We start from the raw sequence: 17,929 nt of genomic DNA, 5'->3' as shown, positions 1-17,929 counted from the left end.
TCTCTGAATAGGCAACATATTTTTTAAAAAGAACAAAGCTGGAGGATTCAAATTTCCCAATTTTGAAATTTTACTATAAATCTACAGTAATCAAAATAGTATGGTACTGGCACAAGGATAGATACATAGACCAAAGTCGAACTGAGAGTCCATAAATAAACCCATACATCTATGACAAATTGATTTTCAATAAAGATGCCAAGACCATTCAATAGGGAAAGAACAGTCTCTTCAATAAGTGGTACTGGGCAACTGGATATTCACATGCAAGACAATGATGTTGTAACCCTAACTCATATCATACATAAAAATTAATGCAAAATGGATCAGTGACCCAAATATAAGAGCTAAAATTATAAAACTCTTAGAAGAAAACATAAGGGTTAATATTCATGACCTGAGATTTGGCAATGAATTCTTAGATATGACCTCAAAAGCATGAATAACAAAAATTAACAAACACATTGAACTTCATCCAAATTAAAAACTTTTACATATCAAAGAGCATTATCGAGAAACGAAAAAAAAAAAAAAACCCACACAATGTAAGAAAACATTTGCACATCATGCATTTGGTAAGGGTCTAGTATCCAGAATATAAAAAAACACAACTCAATAAAAAGACAACCCAATTTTTAAAAAGGGCAAAGAACATGAATAGACACTTCTCCAAATTAGATATACAAATGGCCAACAAGTACATGAAAAGGTGCTCAACATCATTAGTCATCAGGGAAATGCAAATCAAAAGCACAGTGAGATATCACTTCATACCCATGAGGATGGCAATAATAATGATCTTTTTAAAACATAAAATAAGTGTTGGCAAAGATGCAGAGAAATTGGAACCCTCACACATTGCTGGTGGGAATGTAAACTGGTTTAGCCACTGTGGAAAGAAGTTTGGCAGGTCCTCAAAAAGCTAACCAGGATTATCATAAAACCAAGAAATTCCATTCTTGGTATACACTCAGAGAAGTGAAAGCAGGTACTCAAACAAATCTTTGGACACAAATGCTCACAGCAACACTATTCACCATAGCCAAAAGGTGGAAACAACCCAAATATCTATCAACAAATAGATGAAGAGATAAACAAACTGATATATACACACAATGAAATATTCTTTAGCTGTAAAAAAGGAAGTAAGTACTGATACATACTACAACGTGGGTGTACCTCGAAAATATTTTGCTAAACCAGGCACAGGTCACATGTTGAATGATTCCATTTATATGAAATACACAGAATAAGTAAATCCATAGAAACAGAAAGTATATTGGTGGTTGCCATGGGCTAGGGGCATCCAGGGAATGAGAGTAACTGCTTAATGGGTATGGGATTTTACTTTGGGTGATAAAAATATTTTGAAACTAGATAGAAGTGGTGCTTGCACACCATTGCAAATATACTAAATGCCACTAAATTGTTTGCTTTAAAATGGTTAATTACATTACATGAATTTTACTTCAAATATTTTTCAAGAAAAAAATAATTAACATCTATAATTCATGTTGGATAAATGTGTAAATTGCAAACAGTTTTTCCTTTTTGAAGATCAAATGTGTAAATTACATACACAGTAATTAGGCAGATAAAATATTCTTCAACATTTAATGAGTTGTTTTACATCTAAGTAAAATGGAAGTTCAACTCCTAATCTCTCATTTCTTGATTCAGAAATATCCATCTATCACTAGTTCCTCAGTGGGATTATTTCCCATTGGAAATTCATTCTCCCTATAAAGTTTAACTATCCACCTCGATGATTAGAAACTGAGCCTGAACTACACTTATATCCAATCAATTAAACTTCAACAAATTTCTAACCCCTTAGAAATGATTTTAAACCAAATTCTTGTAGCTGACTAGAAGCTCTCTTATATCAATGAGCAAAATATCCCAAATTTTCAGTCTTCTTTTCAATTTACATGAATATAGTTATGAACATTTTAAGTGTTTCAATGCCTGAATATTCATGATCATTGATACCCTAAAATTAACAATGTACTTCACACTCTATTTCTGAGCTAAAAGACTGATCTCTCCAAAAATGTCTACACCATTGAAAAATAATTAGAAATAATAAATATTTTCCTATGGATCATGTTCTTTTAAGAGGAATGTAAAGATAGATATAAAAATGCCTGATCATGCTACTCCCTGCATAAAATTCCTTAACAGAATAAACAGCTTTCAGAATAAAGTTTAGAACTAAATTGTGACTAAGCACAGTTCTTCATAAACTGGCTCCTGTCTATGTCTCCAGTTTAGTTCCTTGCCATTCTTCCAGTCTTTCCTCTAACCATATGAACTTTCTCTTCTCCCAGCCTCTCATTATGTGCTTCTCTATGCCACCACAATGTAACAACTAAATTGTTCATCACTCCCATTATTCTTTAAGCTCCTTAAAGTTAGGAACTATATATTTTCTGAGTCTGTATACAGTACCTAGCACAGCACAATACTCAGAGGCAACTGACTATTGTATAAAGTTTGAAAGTGTGAATAACTATTATGATCCATTATTAAGATCTAAAATACTACGGCTTACTTTTTCTTTACATAATGGGAAAGGAGAAAATTATATATTAGGCTGTATTTTGCTTATTTATTTATTTAGAGACAGGGTCTCACCCTGTTGCCCAGGTTGGAATGCAGTGGCACGATGATAACTCACTGTAACCTCGAATTCCTGGGCTCAATCATTCCTTCTGCCTCAGCCTCCTGAGTAGCTGGTACTATAGGTGCATGTCACCACACCCTACTAATTTTATTTTTATTTGTAGAAAGGGGGTCTCGCTATGTTGTCCAGGCTGGTCTCAAACTCCTGGCCTCAAATGATCCTCTTCCTTCCTCCTCCCAAAGCACTGGGATTATAGGCATGAGCCATCACGTCCAACTCCACCAGCTGCACTATTTTTAAAAATTACAATGCAGTCTTATTAGTAAATAGCATCAAATACATTAATTTTGTAGGTATCTTTTTTAAAACATCTAGTTCATTAACTAAGAGTAGAAATTTAGCTCAATGCTTATTCAATGGAAGCTTATCAGTTCTATATTATCTATGTTAGTAAAGTGACGCATTAGTACAATAGACATTTTATAAAGAAGTCTTAAAAGCAGATTTTAACTCGAAAATTTGAACAACGTTATCTACAGATGAGGAAATGAACTGAGAGGTGAAGTTATTTATGCAAAGTCACCTAGCTAATTAATGGGCAAGTTGGGTAACACCCAGATTCCCTTAATGTTGATACTCTCAGCTACAATATAACTTTATTTCCATTCCAATCTCATAGACAAGGCAGGCAATTCATAGCACACTTCTCTTTTCTCCCACCCTCAATCTAGTGAGTTCATGGGTCCTTAATACTTGCTGCATTTAACTGATTCCTCTATCCTTAAGATCTAAGCCCTGACTTAACACAGTCTCCTTCTCCTTGTCATAACATTTACTGAGCACTCACATTTACTGAGCATGACATACATCTAAGTTATTCCACTGGGAGAAAGGGGGAAAGGGGAAGACAAACATGAGAAGATGTGGTCCCTTCCTCTACAAAATTAGTTATAATCTGGTATAGTACTCATGATTGTTATCTGCTTAAATATTTATAAGTACACAGTACAAGAAAAACTTAATTACTTTCTATCATGAAAATGCACCTTATTTCTCCCACTAGAAGATAAGCTCCATGAGGGCAAGAATTTTTGTCTCTTTAGAAGAGTGCCTGACATAGAAGGTACTTAACAGATATCTGTTAAGGAAAGTGCAAATTAATACCACCTTACCCCTGTCAGAATGGCCATTATTAAAGAGTCAAAAAACAATAGATGTTGGTATGGATATGGTGAAAAGGGAATGCTTATACACAGTTGGTAGAATGTAAATTAGTGCAACCTCTATGGAAAACAGTATGGAGATTTCTCAAAGAACTAAAAGTAGACCTATCACTCAATCCAGCAATCCCACTACTGTGTATCTACCCAAAGGAAAAGAAGTCATTATATAAAAAAGACACATAAACTCACATGTTTACCATAGTGCAATTCAAAGATATGGAAAGATATGGAATTGCAAAGATATGGAATCAACCTAAGTGCCCGTCAACTGATGAGTTGATAAAGAAAGTGTGGTGTGTATATATACTATGGAGTACTACTCAGCCACAAAAAAGAATGAAATAATGTCTTTCACAGCAATTTGGATGGAACTGGAAGCCATTATCCTAAGTGAGGTATCTCAGGAATGGAAAAACAAATACCACATGTATTCACTCATAAAGAGAGCTAAGCAATGGGTATACATGGTCATACAGAGTGATATAATAGACTTTGGAGACTCAGAAGGAGGTATGTTGGTGAAGAATCAAAAATTACCTATCAGGTACAATGTATACTATTCAGATGACAGCTACACTAAAAGCCCTGACTTCACCACTATACAATTCATCCATATATCAAAAAACACTTGTATCTCCTAAATCTACTAAAAGAAAAAAAACTGGCAGAAGAATGAATTAGCAGACTTGAAGACAGATCAATAGAGATTACACAAGACAAAGAACAGAGAGAAAAAATAATGAAGAAAAATGAGCACCCAGAGAAATATGGACTATTATTAAATGCATCACTAAATACAAAATGGAAGTACCATAAAGAGAGAGAGGAACAGAAAATATTTTCAAAGAAATAATGGCCAAAAACTTATCACATTTATTGAGAAACAATAACTTATTTATCCAAAAAGTACAATGAACTCCTAGCGGGATAAATGCAAAGATACCACAGACACATTATAGTAAAAATGCTGAAAGTAGAAAACTAGGAGAATATCTTAAAAGCAGTAAGAAGAGAAAAATAATGCATCACTTATCAGGGAACCCCAATAAGATTAATAGCTGAGTTCCCAGCTGAAACAATAAAGGCCAGAAAGCAGTGGGATAACATATTCCTAGTGCTCAAAACAAACGTCAATCAAAAATCCTATATTGAATAAATCAATCTTTCAAAATTGAAGGTGAAATAAAGACTTCCCAGATGAAAAAATAAATAAATGTCTGTTGAGTGAATAAATACTATTGAAAAACCCGTAAGCAGGATTCAAGTAATATTTCCAACAATATATGACAGAGTATGTAAACCTTTCCTTGTTCTTCTCACGCTCAACAACACAATTTTTGTTTCATTGTGTGACAGGAGCTAAAAATAGTTCAGAGTTGGATAGATTTTACTACTTAATTTAACATCATGCCCTACCCAATTGAACCAAACACTAGAAAATCTGCAAAGAAAGGAAACCTACAGGCCTTTCTACTACTTAGTCCTGAGCCTTTTTTCAAGTGCAAGGGGTCTCCGGATACTTTTCTTTCATTCTTACAATAGGTCTTGGAATCTCTGTGTTTGCCCTCATTTATGAAGATAATGATGGTAACAAAAACATCTCAATTATCATCTACCACGTACCAGGCACTTTTCATATATTAGCTCTAATTTTCAAAACAACTCTCAGAATTGGTATTATCATCAACATCATTTTACAGAATTGGAAAACTGAAACCAGAGAATGGTTAGCACAGGGATTCATTCATAGAATCTCTATTCTTCCCATCACACCATGGAGCCTTTTCCTCCTATCCTTTGAGGCTGTTCTCCCATAATCTTAGCTATGGGTAAAATACAATCTCTCTAGCTGCCCACCTCCCTTCTTACGCTGTCCTCCATAACAAGCACACAGTTTCTCTGATTTCAAAGGTTTTGCTATTATCAACTCAGGGTAACAAAGGAGGATAACAAATATAACAAATTTAGAGATGTCAGAACAATTCAACATTCAACCTACGTTTATAAATGCCTGAGACTATACAAAAATCACAGCCTCTCCCAAAGTTCTTAGTGTAAGAATCCTTAGCTTCCAATTTACTGGCTCTCTTTTGAAGCTATAATGGGAGACTTGCTAGGTTTACAAAATTTTCCCTTCCCACTATACCTCCTGATCTCCCAGGACACAGACCAAATTATACTACATGGAAAAAGAATGGGTACATCTTTATAAAGTGAGAAAGTTGCACTTCTGAGAAATTTCAGGAGTTGCAACACTCCTGAAACTTTGATCCACAAGCCTAATTGCCTTAGGCCATTTCCTCACAATGTGAGCATTTGGTCTCTTCCATTTTTACAGAATTACACGGAGCTTTCCAGTTTTCATGTTACATTTCCAAATTTCTGAACAACTCCCCAGCTCCAAGTCTAAACTCTCTAATCCACTAGACACACATCAGAAGCCAAAAAAAAAAAAAAAAAAAAATTCCCTCTGTTCTCCATGATATCCTTATTTCTGTTAATAGTACCACTGACCTCTCAAAAATGTCTTAGGCCTGTACTTAATTCAGTTCCCAATGTCAATGTCAACATTTTTCAGATCTATACTCTTCACTACAATCATTACTTCTTGCCTTAATTACTGTAATTAAACTCCATGATATTCCTGCCTCTAGGCTTCTACTCCTTTACTGGATCTGTTTCTCAAATTAATATCCTTAATATCCATAAAGAGGGGTTCTTCTTAACTAAAAATCATATAAAAAATCCTTAGTCTGGCATTTAAGGATTTCCATAACCTGTATCCATCTATCTTTACCATCCTGTTCCTTAAACATACATTCTTAGCAAATGTACTCTGCTTTTCCTACCTCTGTACCTTTGCTTGGGTAGTGTCCTTACGTGGAACTATCTTCTCCTACCCTCCTCCAACTGCTAACAATCCTTCAAATGACCACTTCCTCAATAAAAGGAAAACACTGAGGCACATCATTTACTGAACACATACTGTCTAGTACTTAACAAATCATCCTAATCTCCAGAAAAATACACTGAGGAAGGAGTTAAGGAAACTGAGGAGGAACTTATCCAAGGTCACCAGCAAGTAAGAATCCAAACTGGCCCCACAGCATTCTGTATTTTCTGATGAAACATGACATAAGAGGGACAGGCTTTATATAGTCAACATACCTGGGTTTAAATTCCAGCTACTCCACTAACTACCCGTGTGAATTCGGCAAGTTATATATCTATGATGCCTTAGTTTTCCAACTATAAAAAGGGGTAGGTGTACTTCTACCACCTCGACAACTGTGAGAATTACACAAGATGATATAAAGTGCTTAGAACTGTATTTGCCCCATGATAACCAATCAATGTTAACTATTATTACTGTTTTGTTGTTATTTATGTGCTATGATATGTAAACTTTAAACAATACCTATCATATGCTCTCATTGTTCCCAATCAACTTTTGTGTACTATATTTCTGACATATGCTCAAAAAATATCTGCAGAATACATAAATTTTTAAACAAGTCACCACCACGCTTTATTAAAAGGAATTCACTTATCTCCTAATTCTGTTTCCTCTTTTGAGAAAACTAATAATGCTTACTAGCTTGCTTCCCCTTTTTATGTCACGTGAAACTACCAAACACAATGCCATATGGTAGCAACATGCCAAATGGCAAAAAGCACTTTTTGATTCAAATTCATTTTGCCTTCTGCTAAACATTATTCATTCCCAGATTTTAAAATGTCCAGAATCATACTTTTCATTTAAATGCCAACAACTTTTAGGTCACACGAACATGAAGTGGGCAAACCATACCATGATATTTGACCAGGCCATTTCATTTCACACATTTTTATGGCAAGAACTATAAAACACAAAATGCCTTCCTATTCAACTTAATGCAAAGACATAAATCTACCCCTATAGTCATACTCCTAGTCCTATCCTCACTTTGCTAAAATTAGCTCCTGAAAAGCTTCTGATAAATCTACATTACCCTGGGATGCAGAAAAATATCAAGGGAAGGGAGCTGAACGCTACCAACAATTTAGGCACCTCCAAAATTCTTGAGAGAAATGAGCTTTAAACAAGAATAGATGAGAACTTATCCCAAACCCTTCAGTATTAAATCTCTCAAACCAAGATTTTGTCCACATGATTCACATTATACATGGAGACAAGATATCAAGCTGCCTGACTTCAAAGGCACAGGCAAAAAATATATTAATAAACAGCTGTCATTCCTTACAGAGAGAAATAACTGTGTTTCTTGCCAATAGTTTCCAAAAAAACAAGCAAACAAACAAAAAAAAAAAACTTTGAGGCTTTACTATGTAACAAATTTTATTTCATTTAATCCTCAGAACAACTCTTATTTACAGATGATGTCACAAAATTAGTAAGTGGCAGAGCTCTGAACCCAGCCTGACTCCCAAATTTGGGATCTAGTATTTTGAAACATTTGTTTTTTGCCATAATCCATGAAAATACACTTTACATTTCCACCTTCATCTTGACACACACATATTAAAAGAAACTGAAACAAAAGTCTCTTGAAATAATATCTATTTTTATTCCATAGAACATCCTCTGACGCTTTTTCTTTCTTTCTTCCTTTCATTTTAATGCTTATGTCAATGTATCAAATTGATCCCAAAATCCATTAATGAATCCCAATGGGTCCTGCACTACAGCACTGCACTACACTTCTTAAAAGTTCTTTTTAACTGCTACCACTGTCCAGTTTTGTTACTTTGAGATGGCGCTGATCTCCTCGACTCATTAAAAATTGTGCTTAAATAGTTTAAACCCTTTAAAGTCCTACCTTAAATCGTGATGCTTTCTCTACAAGAACACTTTGGAGGAACACCCATCTTGCTTATTTATATTGTATCAATGTATCAAAGACTGCAGATGTTCTCCTTGGAGAACAACACATCTTTGTTGAAAGGAATGCATTAGTTTTGCTGTTCTGCTGCATCATTGACGAATAGTAGTGGCCGGGCAGGTTTGGGGCAACAACAGAGGACATGAGCAGCTGCCCACGGTGCTGAAACTAAGGATGAAAGGATAGTTTGTAAATTTACTACAGCCAGGTTAGGACAAAACAGAGGAATTTACCAAATGCTAGCAGAGAATGCTCAGTGTCTGCCACCAAAGTTGTGTGAGTGCTTCTGGGATACTATCGCTTGGCTTCGGTGTCTGTCCACTCTCTCTCTCTCTGGGGCAGAGTTCTTTAATCAGTGCAGGTCAACTCAATGAGCGTCCTGGCACAGCTGCTGACGCTAAGAGGGCAGAGACATGGTGTTTGGCCTTAACAGGGTCACGTCCCATCCTGCAATCCGAACGTCCAGGGAAAGCAAAAGGCGGTGGAGGATAAGAAAGAAAGGAAGTGACTGCCCTCTTCCTCAAAGACAAAATAGCCCACGCAACTAAGTCAAGCGATTTCGCTCGAGGACTTTGAGGCAAGTGCTAAACCAAGAGAAGCCTTCCAAACAGCTTTCCAGGCTCCTGTCGTCTCAGGAAGGGAATTTAAGAAGCACAACGTATAACCCAACAACTTTAGACACATACAAACTCGCGGGATGGGGAAGCAGGGGAGACTCTGTCCTCCGAGGGCAAAGCTACTGTTTATTCCTTTTGCAAAAAAGCCTAATTTACTCAGTGCCCAGCTTGGGAGCAGCAGCAAAGACTTCAGTAGCAGGGCCGACTCGGAGCTCCAGGGCCAACAAGGGGGTTGGTGTGTTCTTTGGGCCGCCCGACAACCCGCCGCCCGGCCGCCACGGAGCCGGACAGGTTCTTACCTGGAAGCCCGGCCCCGGGAACACAAACAGGCTCGCCGGCCGCGTCGCTGCGGGAGAAGTCCCTACCCCGACTTCATGACTGTGTATCCGCACCGACCCCCACAGCCCGGAGTCGGAGCGGGGACGACAACACCGAGGCTAGGCGGAAGTCCCGCCCCACTAGCTTCATTGGTCCGCACTCGAAGGCAGAGAAAAGCCATTGGGTCACAGAGTTGCCTGTTAAGGCTCCTTCCCACTCTCACGCCGGGTCTCGCTGCTGGCTGCAGCCCGGCTAGGAGAAATGCCCAGGTTGCGAGTCTCGTTCTTGGCCGCGTGATCGGCCTACCCTGGAAGGGAAGCGAAGGGCAGGGTGGGGCGAGCATCTGAGGAACTGGAGCGCGGCTGAAGAAGCTGCTCTTGGCAGGGCAGGGAGCAGGCTGGCAGAGTGGATTGGTTGGGGGCGCCTGCCGCCGGCCGTGTACCCCCAGGAGCAGAGGTCGTAGGGTGCGGAGGGCGCGGGACCAGGCAGCCAGGGCGGGTGGGCCTGATCCGCTCCGGCTGTTGGGCCAAAGTAGCCCGAGACCCACCTGGCAGCCTGCCCCTGCGCGGGCCTGGCTGTGGCACCGACGCGCTTTTCCCTGCACTACACTCACCGGAGTGGCTAAAGAGGTGCGGGCAAGGGCTCGTCCCCTCTGCACCGTGCCCAGGCTGGGGATCGGGGTGGGTAGGACCGAGGCAATCGCCTTAAAAGTCCGGGTCGCGTTGTTAGAGGTGTGAATGGCCCGAGGCCTGAATACGAATCCCCCGAGGCCTGGCTCGGAGCCGCGCTGACATCAGCACTCTGGCCCCGACATGCGCATCCCTAGGGGCTCAGCAAGAGTCAAACCCTGTGATTCAGCCCCTGGGTCAGCCTTTTGAAACCTTTGCCTTCTTTTGATGTTCCAAAACTCTGGTTCCCTGCTGCCCTTCTGGTAAGCCTTCCTCCTTCAGTTTGTCCCAATCTTAAATCAATCGAAACATATTACCAAATTGGACTATCCACGCTGATTAACCAGTTGCTAACTCGCCACTTCAAAGAGGCAGTGTGGCTTAGTGCAAAGATTGCAGCATCCTGAACTAAAACCTCAGGAAACAGATTCTGGTCCCACTTTGGCTTCCAAGTGATAAGGCCTTTACAGGCTTCAAATCCTTCATCATCTTTTTTAAGGGAGGAGGATGGAGGCTATCACATAGAATATCAGTACAATAAATACCATTGGATGTAACCTGTAACTTGATTGCTTGGGGAGAGCAGAGTAGCTGGGACACAAGAATGGAGGAAAGACTCCTTCCCTACTGTGTGTCCTTTTGTACCTTTTGATTTTTGAACCTTGTGAATATTGTGCACTCAAATAAAATTCAAATAAAAAGTTTAAAACTCAAATTATTAAATACAATAAATAAAAGCCATCAAGTACTTTCCTCTTCTATGTATCCTATGACCATATATTCTATGTATTCTTAACTTTTCATTGGTTGTGAAGACATTCAATACTTAAATAATACACAGTTTTGCCTTTAGGAAAGTTATAAATGAAAGTCAGGATTGGGAATATTACTAAGAAGGCTAGTTTAATTAATATAAACACTTACAATACATAAGCATTTTTCATTACATTATCTTAAATTGGTTTGTATATTAAATCAGAGGTTTCTTGCATGACATCAAAAATAGTAAAATTAAAAAATTGCATTTTACAGACTTAAAAAAAGCATAGAGACGAGCTTTGCTTATTCCTTAAATAAAGGCACCTGGAGTATAGAACATTTTACTTCTGGCTTTAATCTACTCTACAGATCACAATAGGTATAGTTCTCCCAGTTATGAACAAGATAATGTGTTATTTGCACTGCATTTAGGCAGACTAATTTTGCTACACCCAACAAAAACATTTATTATCCCCACTCGTGTTGAATAGAGGCAAATTGGAAAAAAATAGATTGGAAAAATGTACAAATTTTTTTAAAAGTGAGTTAGACAGTAAGGTTGACGTATCTTAATTACAGTTTTCAAGAACAGGAAGGGTTAATAGGGCACATAATACTAATATACCATTAATTATCCTTTTATATTATAAAAATAAATAAAAGGAAATGTGCTTTCAGTGTTTTGTATCTAACAGATTTTTTTAATCTCCCTAAAAAGTACAAACAGATAGCATGTAAAAGTAATTATAGAATCTCCTACTTCCAAAATATTGTAAAACAACAACCACAATAAAAAATACAGATACCCAATTACTTAATTGTCTAAAATGGCTTAGAAATAGTTCTCCCTAAATACTGAAAAGAATGCAGGCAGTCTCCTTAAGCACTAAAATCAATCAGAAACATTAACCGATTCTAGGCATTGTCATGTTTAGAATCAGGGGAAAAAAGTAGGCCGGGCGCGGTGGCTCACGCCTGTAATCCTAGCTCTGGGAGGCCAAGGCGGGTGGATCGCTCGAGGTCAGGAGTTCGAGACCAGCCTGAGCAAGAGTGAGACCCCGTCTCTACTAAAAATAGAAAGAAATTATCTGGCCAACTAAAAATATATATACAAAAAAATTAGCCGGGCATGGTGGCTCATGCCTGTAGTCCCAGCTACTCGGGAGGCTGAGGCAGTAGGATCGCTTAAGCCCAGGAGTCTGAGATTGCTGTGAGCTAGGCTGACGCCACGGCACTCACTCTAGCCCGGGCAACAAAGTGAGACTCTGTCTCAAAAAAAAAAAAAAAAAAAAAAAAAGAAAAAAGTAATTTTAGAATCAGATAAAAAGCTATTTTCATTTTGAAAACAAAAAATAAGATTATTACTGTGAAAAAAGAAGTAATAGAATCCATAAAGGATCCATATAAATATGGAGTAGGCAAATGTGAATAAATACCAAACAGAACTTATAAAAATTACTTCAGGGAATTTTTAGCCAAAGATTAGAAAAGACTCTAATTTCTTTGCCAAGTTCCAAATTAATGAATAGGTTCACTTAGTAAGTTATTAACAGTAATTGAAAAGTTAACACCAGGAGACAGGTATCAGTCAGAAGAGATTTTCAACAAAGTTTATTATCAAGGAACTAAGAAAGATCAGACAAAAAGAGGTATGCTTAAGGTTAAATACCTTAAAAAATGAAAGTGATCTACTCATTGTTTTATGTAAAATGAATTGCTTCCCTCTCTTATATCTAAGATGATTGACATCCAATTTCAACTCTTCCTTTCTTATTTGGGGGCACTGAGAGGCAGTCTTCCTCTATTTGCTAACAAAGTTATTACAAAATAAGCATGAAAAATTCATATGACATAATGTAATATAAAGATGAAAGAACTTATAGGAGTGTGGATTGATGTAATCACTTTGGGAAACAATTTGAAATTGTCTTGAGAGGCTGAAAAAGAAAATTTCCTATGACACAGCAATTCACTCCAGGGAATATACCCTAAAGAAACACAAAATAAATTCATATCTAGGCATGTTGTAATAAAATTTAAAGAAAATCACAGAAAAATAAAACTTCTTCAGCAAACAGAAAGAGAAAAATAAAATACAAACAAATGACAACTGGCTTTTTAATAGCAACAAAAGAAATTAAAAGTTAATGAAAAAATATCTTCAAATGCTAAAATAAGGTACTTACAATTATCAGTTTGGAATTGTATGCCTAGTTAAGCTATCATTTAAAAGTGAGAGCAAAATAAAGACATTTTCAGGGAAAATGAGCATTTACCACTAACAGACTTCTACTGAGAGAACTTTTAAAGAATATTTTCAGGAAGATGAAAATTGAACCCAGAAAAAAAGAGGTGAGATGCAAAAATGTATGGCAAACAAAGAAATTGAGTATGATTCCCAAACCAGTAGACATAAAAAATGGGAATAAAGAAAACAATATTCAATAGAAAGCAGAAAAGGAGAGATGGGAAGGAGCAAATTAAAGATATTATTATAAATAGCAAATTCAAAATGAGATGGAAGAGGTTTCATCAGCAAGATGGTGGAACAGGAGTTTTCTACTGTCATCCCCTTGGAGAAACATTAATTTTGAAAACTAACCCCAGATGAAAGTACCTTTGTCGAAGTCCAATAGTCTGGCAAAGAAGTTTCACCACGCTGTTGGCGTAAAAAAATCTGAGAATAGATGCACTGAAGGTGGTTAGAAGAACAATTTTGCTTTATCTGCATCACCCCTTCTTCTAGGCAGCATACCTCAGTGCCAAGAAAGACTCCTTTGGCCTGTAATTTCTCCCATGGGAAAAATAAGAGCTTAGTGAGTGTCTTAGTGCATTTAGTGTTGTTATAAAGGAATACCCGAGACTGGGTAATTTATACAGAAAAGAGGATTATTTGGCTCATGGTTCTACAGGCTGTACAAGAAGCATAGTGCCAGCATCTGCTTCTAGTGAGGGCTTTCACTCATGGTGAAAGGTGAAGTGGAGCTGGCATGTGCAGTGATCACATGGTGAGAGGAAGCAAGGGGGTGGGTAGGGAGGTACCAGGCTTTTTTAAAAAACAGCTCTCAAGGGAACTAATAGAGTGAAAACTCACTCAATCCTCCACTCCAAGGCATTAATCTGTTCGTGAGAGATCCGCCCCCATAACCCAAACACCTCCCATTAGGCCCCACCTCCAACATTGAGGATGATATTTCAACATGAGATCTGGAGAGGTCAAACATCAAAACTATAGCAGTGAGTGAGCACCTGTCACTCCCAGCCATGTGGGACACTGCCCAGGAGGCGCATAGCCAGAAAACAATTAACAAAATGGCAATAGTAGGTCCTTACCTAACAGTAATTCCCTTGAAAGAGAAACGGGTTCAATTCTCCAATCGAAAAATATAGAGTGGCTAAATGGATTTTAAAATAAATAAAAAGCAAGACCAACTATATGCTTCCTACAAGAAATTCACATCAGCTATAGGGATACAGACAGAAAGTGAAGGGAGAGGAAAAGATATTCCATGCAAATAAAAACCAAAAGAGAGCATAGGTAGCTATATTTATATCAAACAAAATAGACTTTAAGTCAAAAACTACAAAAAGAGACAAATAGGGTCATTATATTGATAAAGGAATCAATTCATTTAGAGGATATAAGAATTATAAATATACACTGAACATTGTAGTACTAAATATATAAACCAAATATTAATAGATCTAAAGAGAGAAATAGACAGCAACACAATAATAGGAGAAAGTTTCAATATCCCACTTTCAACAATTAATAAAAAATCCAGACAGAAAATCAGTAAGAAGACAGGAGGCTTGGACTACACTTTAGGACAAATGGACCTCATATACACATACAGAACATTCTATCCAACAGAGCAACACTATACACATTCTTCTTAACTGTACATGGAATATTCTCCAGAACTGATCATATGTTAGGCCACAAAACAAATCTTAACAGATTGAAATCATATCAAGCATCTTTTCCTGCCACAATGGCATGAAACTAGAAATCAATAAGTGGAGGAAAATTGGAAAATTCGCAAATATGTAAACAACATGCTCCTGAATAATCAATGGGTTAAAGAATAAATCAAAAGAAAAATCAAGAAATACCTTGAAACAAACAAAAATGGAAACACAAATATACCAAAACATATGGGACATAGCAAAAAAAAATTCTAAGAGGGAACTTTATAGCAATAAATGCCTATATGAAGAGAAAATAAAGATCTCAAATAAACAACCTGACATTACATCCCAAGTAACTACCAAAAGAAGAACAAACTAAGCCCAACATCACTAAGATGAAAGAAATAACAGATTGGAGCAGAAGTAAGTGAAACAGATACTAGAAAAACAATAGAAAGGATCAATGAAACTAAGAGATGATATTTTGGAAAGATAAACAAAATTGACAAAACTTTCCCTAGACTAAGAAAAAAGAGAGAACACTCAAATAAACAAAATCAGAAATGAATAAGGAGAAATTACAACTGATACCACAGAAATACAAAGCATTGTAAGAGACTATTCTGAATAATTATATGCCAACAAATTGTATAATCTAGAAGGAATGCATTAAGTTCCTAGAAACATACAATCTACCAACACTGAATCATGAAGAAATAGAAAATCTGAACAGACCAATAATGAGGAAGGAGATTGAATCAGTAATCAAAATATTTCCCATCAAAGAAAAGTCCAGGACCTGATGGTTTAACTGGCAAATTCTACCAAACATTTGAAGAAGAGTAAATACCAATCCTTATCAAACTTTTCCAAAAAAATAAAAGGGAAGGGAACACTTCCAAACTCATTTTATGAGGTCACTATTATCTTGATACCAAAGCCAGACAAGGACACTGCAGGAAAAGAAAATTACACACCAATATCCCTGATGAACATAGATGCAAAAACCTTCAACAAAATACTAACAAACCAAATCCAGCAACACATTGAAAGAATCAGATACCATGATCAAGTGGGATTTATCCCTGGGCTGCAAAGATGGTTCAGTATACACAAATCAATAAATGTGATATGCTACATTAACAGAATGAATGACAAAAATCATATATCATCTCAATAGATACAGAAAAAGCATTTATTAAATATCCTTTCAGGATAAAAACTCTCAACAAATTAGATATAGAAGGAGTGTATCTCAACACAATAAAGATCATATATGGCAAGCCCACTGCTAACATCATACTCAATGGTGAAAAACTGAAACCTTTTCTTCTAAGGCAGGAACAAGACAGGGATGCCTGCTCTTGCCACTTCTATTCAACATATAGTACTGGAAATCCTAGCCAGAGTAACCAGGCAAAAAAAAAAAAAAAAAGTAATAAAGCATCCAAATTGGAAAGAAAGGGGTAAAATTGTCTTTATTTGCAGATTACATGATCTTATATAGAGAAAATCCTAAAGACTCTACCAAGAAACTGTTAGAATAAGCAAATTTAGTGAAGTTGCAGGATACAAAATCAATATAAAAAATCAGTGTACTTCTATACACTAACAATAAACTATCCACAAAGAAAATTAAGAAAATAATCCCACTTATAATGGCACCAAAAATAATAAAGTGCTTAGAAATAAATTCAACCAAGGAGGTAAAAGATCTGTACACTTAAAACTGTAAAATATTGATGAAAGAAATTGAAGAAGACACAAATAAATACAAAGATACCCACATTCATAGATCAGAAGAATCAATATTGTCAAAATGTCCATACTCAAAGCAATCCACAGATTCAATACAATCCCTATCAAAATTCATTTTTCACAGAATTTTTTTTAATCCTAGAATCTTATGGAACCACAAAAGACCCTGAATAGCTAAAGGAATCTTGAACAAGAACAAAGCTGGAGGCAACACACTTCCTGATTTCAAATTATATTACAAAACTACAGCAATGAAAACATTATAGTACTGGCATAAAAATAGACACATAGACCAGTGGAACAGAATAAAAAGCTCAGAAATAAACCCATGTGTATATGGTCAACTAATCTTCAACAAAGACACCAATAATACACAATGGAGAAAGGTTAGTTTCGTCAATAAATGGTGTTGGGAAAACAATATACACATGACAAAAAATTAAATTGGATTATTATCTTGCACCACATACAAAAATTAACTCAAAATGAGTTAAAGACTAAGACCTGAAACCATAAAACCCCTAGAAGAAAACATAGGGGAAAGGCTCATGACGTTGGTCTCAGCAATAATATTTTGGATATGATGCCAAAAGCAGAGGCAACAAAAACAAAAATAAATAAGTTTTACTGTAACAAATTAAAAAGTTTCTGCACAGAAAAAGAAACAATCAACTAAATGAAAAGGTAACTCATGAAATGGAAGAAAATATTGGTACACCCTGTATCTGGTAAGGGGTTAATATCCAAAATATAAGGAATATAAGTCAGTATAAGTCAATGGCAAAAACAAAAACAAAAAACTGAACAACTTGGTTAAAAATAGGCGAAGGACCTGAATACACATTTTTCCAAAGAAGATATAGAAGTGGCCAACAGGTTTATGAAAAGGTACTCAACAGCACTAATCATCAGAGAAGTACAAGTCAAAACCACAATAAGCTATCACCTCACACCTTTTAGGGTGGGTATTAAAAAAATCAAAAGATAACAAGTGCTGGTGAAAATGTAGAGAAAAAGGAACCCTTAAACATTGTTGATAGTAATGTAAATTGGTACAGCCATTATGGAGAACAGTGTAGAGGTGCCTCAAAAAATTAAAAATAGCCCAGATGCAGTAGAGTGTGCCTGTAGTCCCAGCTACTCAGGAGGCTGAGGTGGGAAGATC

The 17,929-nt window shown here is 36.7% G+C and overlaps 1 protein-coding gene across 2 annotated transcripts in view; it reads right to left on the bottom strand.

The window, feature by feature from the left end:
• RNF13 (ring finger protein 13) overlaps positions 1 to 10,296 on the bottom strand; it is a 118,762-nt gene extending 108,466 nt beyond the window's left edge. The window contains exon 1 of one of the 2 annotated variants that reach the window (XM_045539454.1): positions 9,649 to 10,296. The gene's annotated coding sequence lies outside the window, so the exon portion shown is untranslated. Of the gene's footprint in view, positions 1 to 8,669; positions 8,901 to 9,648 lie in introns of those variants that run through there. The other variant, XM_045539456.1, reaches the window with a different exon arrangement.
• Positions 10,297 to 17,929: the final 7,633 nt, after the last annotated feature.

The sequence above is a fragment of the Lemur catta genome, chromosome 1, assembly GCF_020740605.2.
Source record: "Lemur catta isolate mLemCat1 chromosome 1, mLemCat1.pri, whole genome shotgun sequence".
Lineage (NCBI taxonomy): Eukaryota > Metazoa > Chordata > Mammalia > Primates > Lemuridae > Lemur > Lemur catta.
Note: the sequence above shows the minus strand (reverse complement) of the source record. Positions and strands in the feature narration are given on the sequence as shown.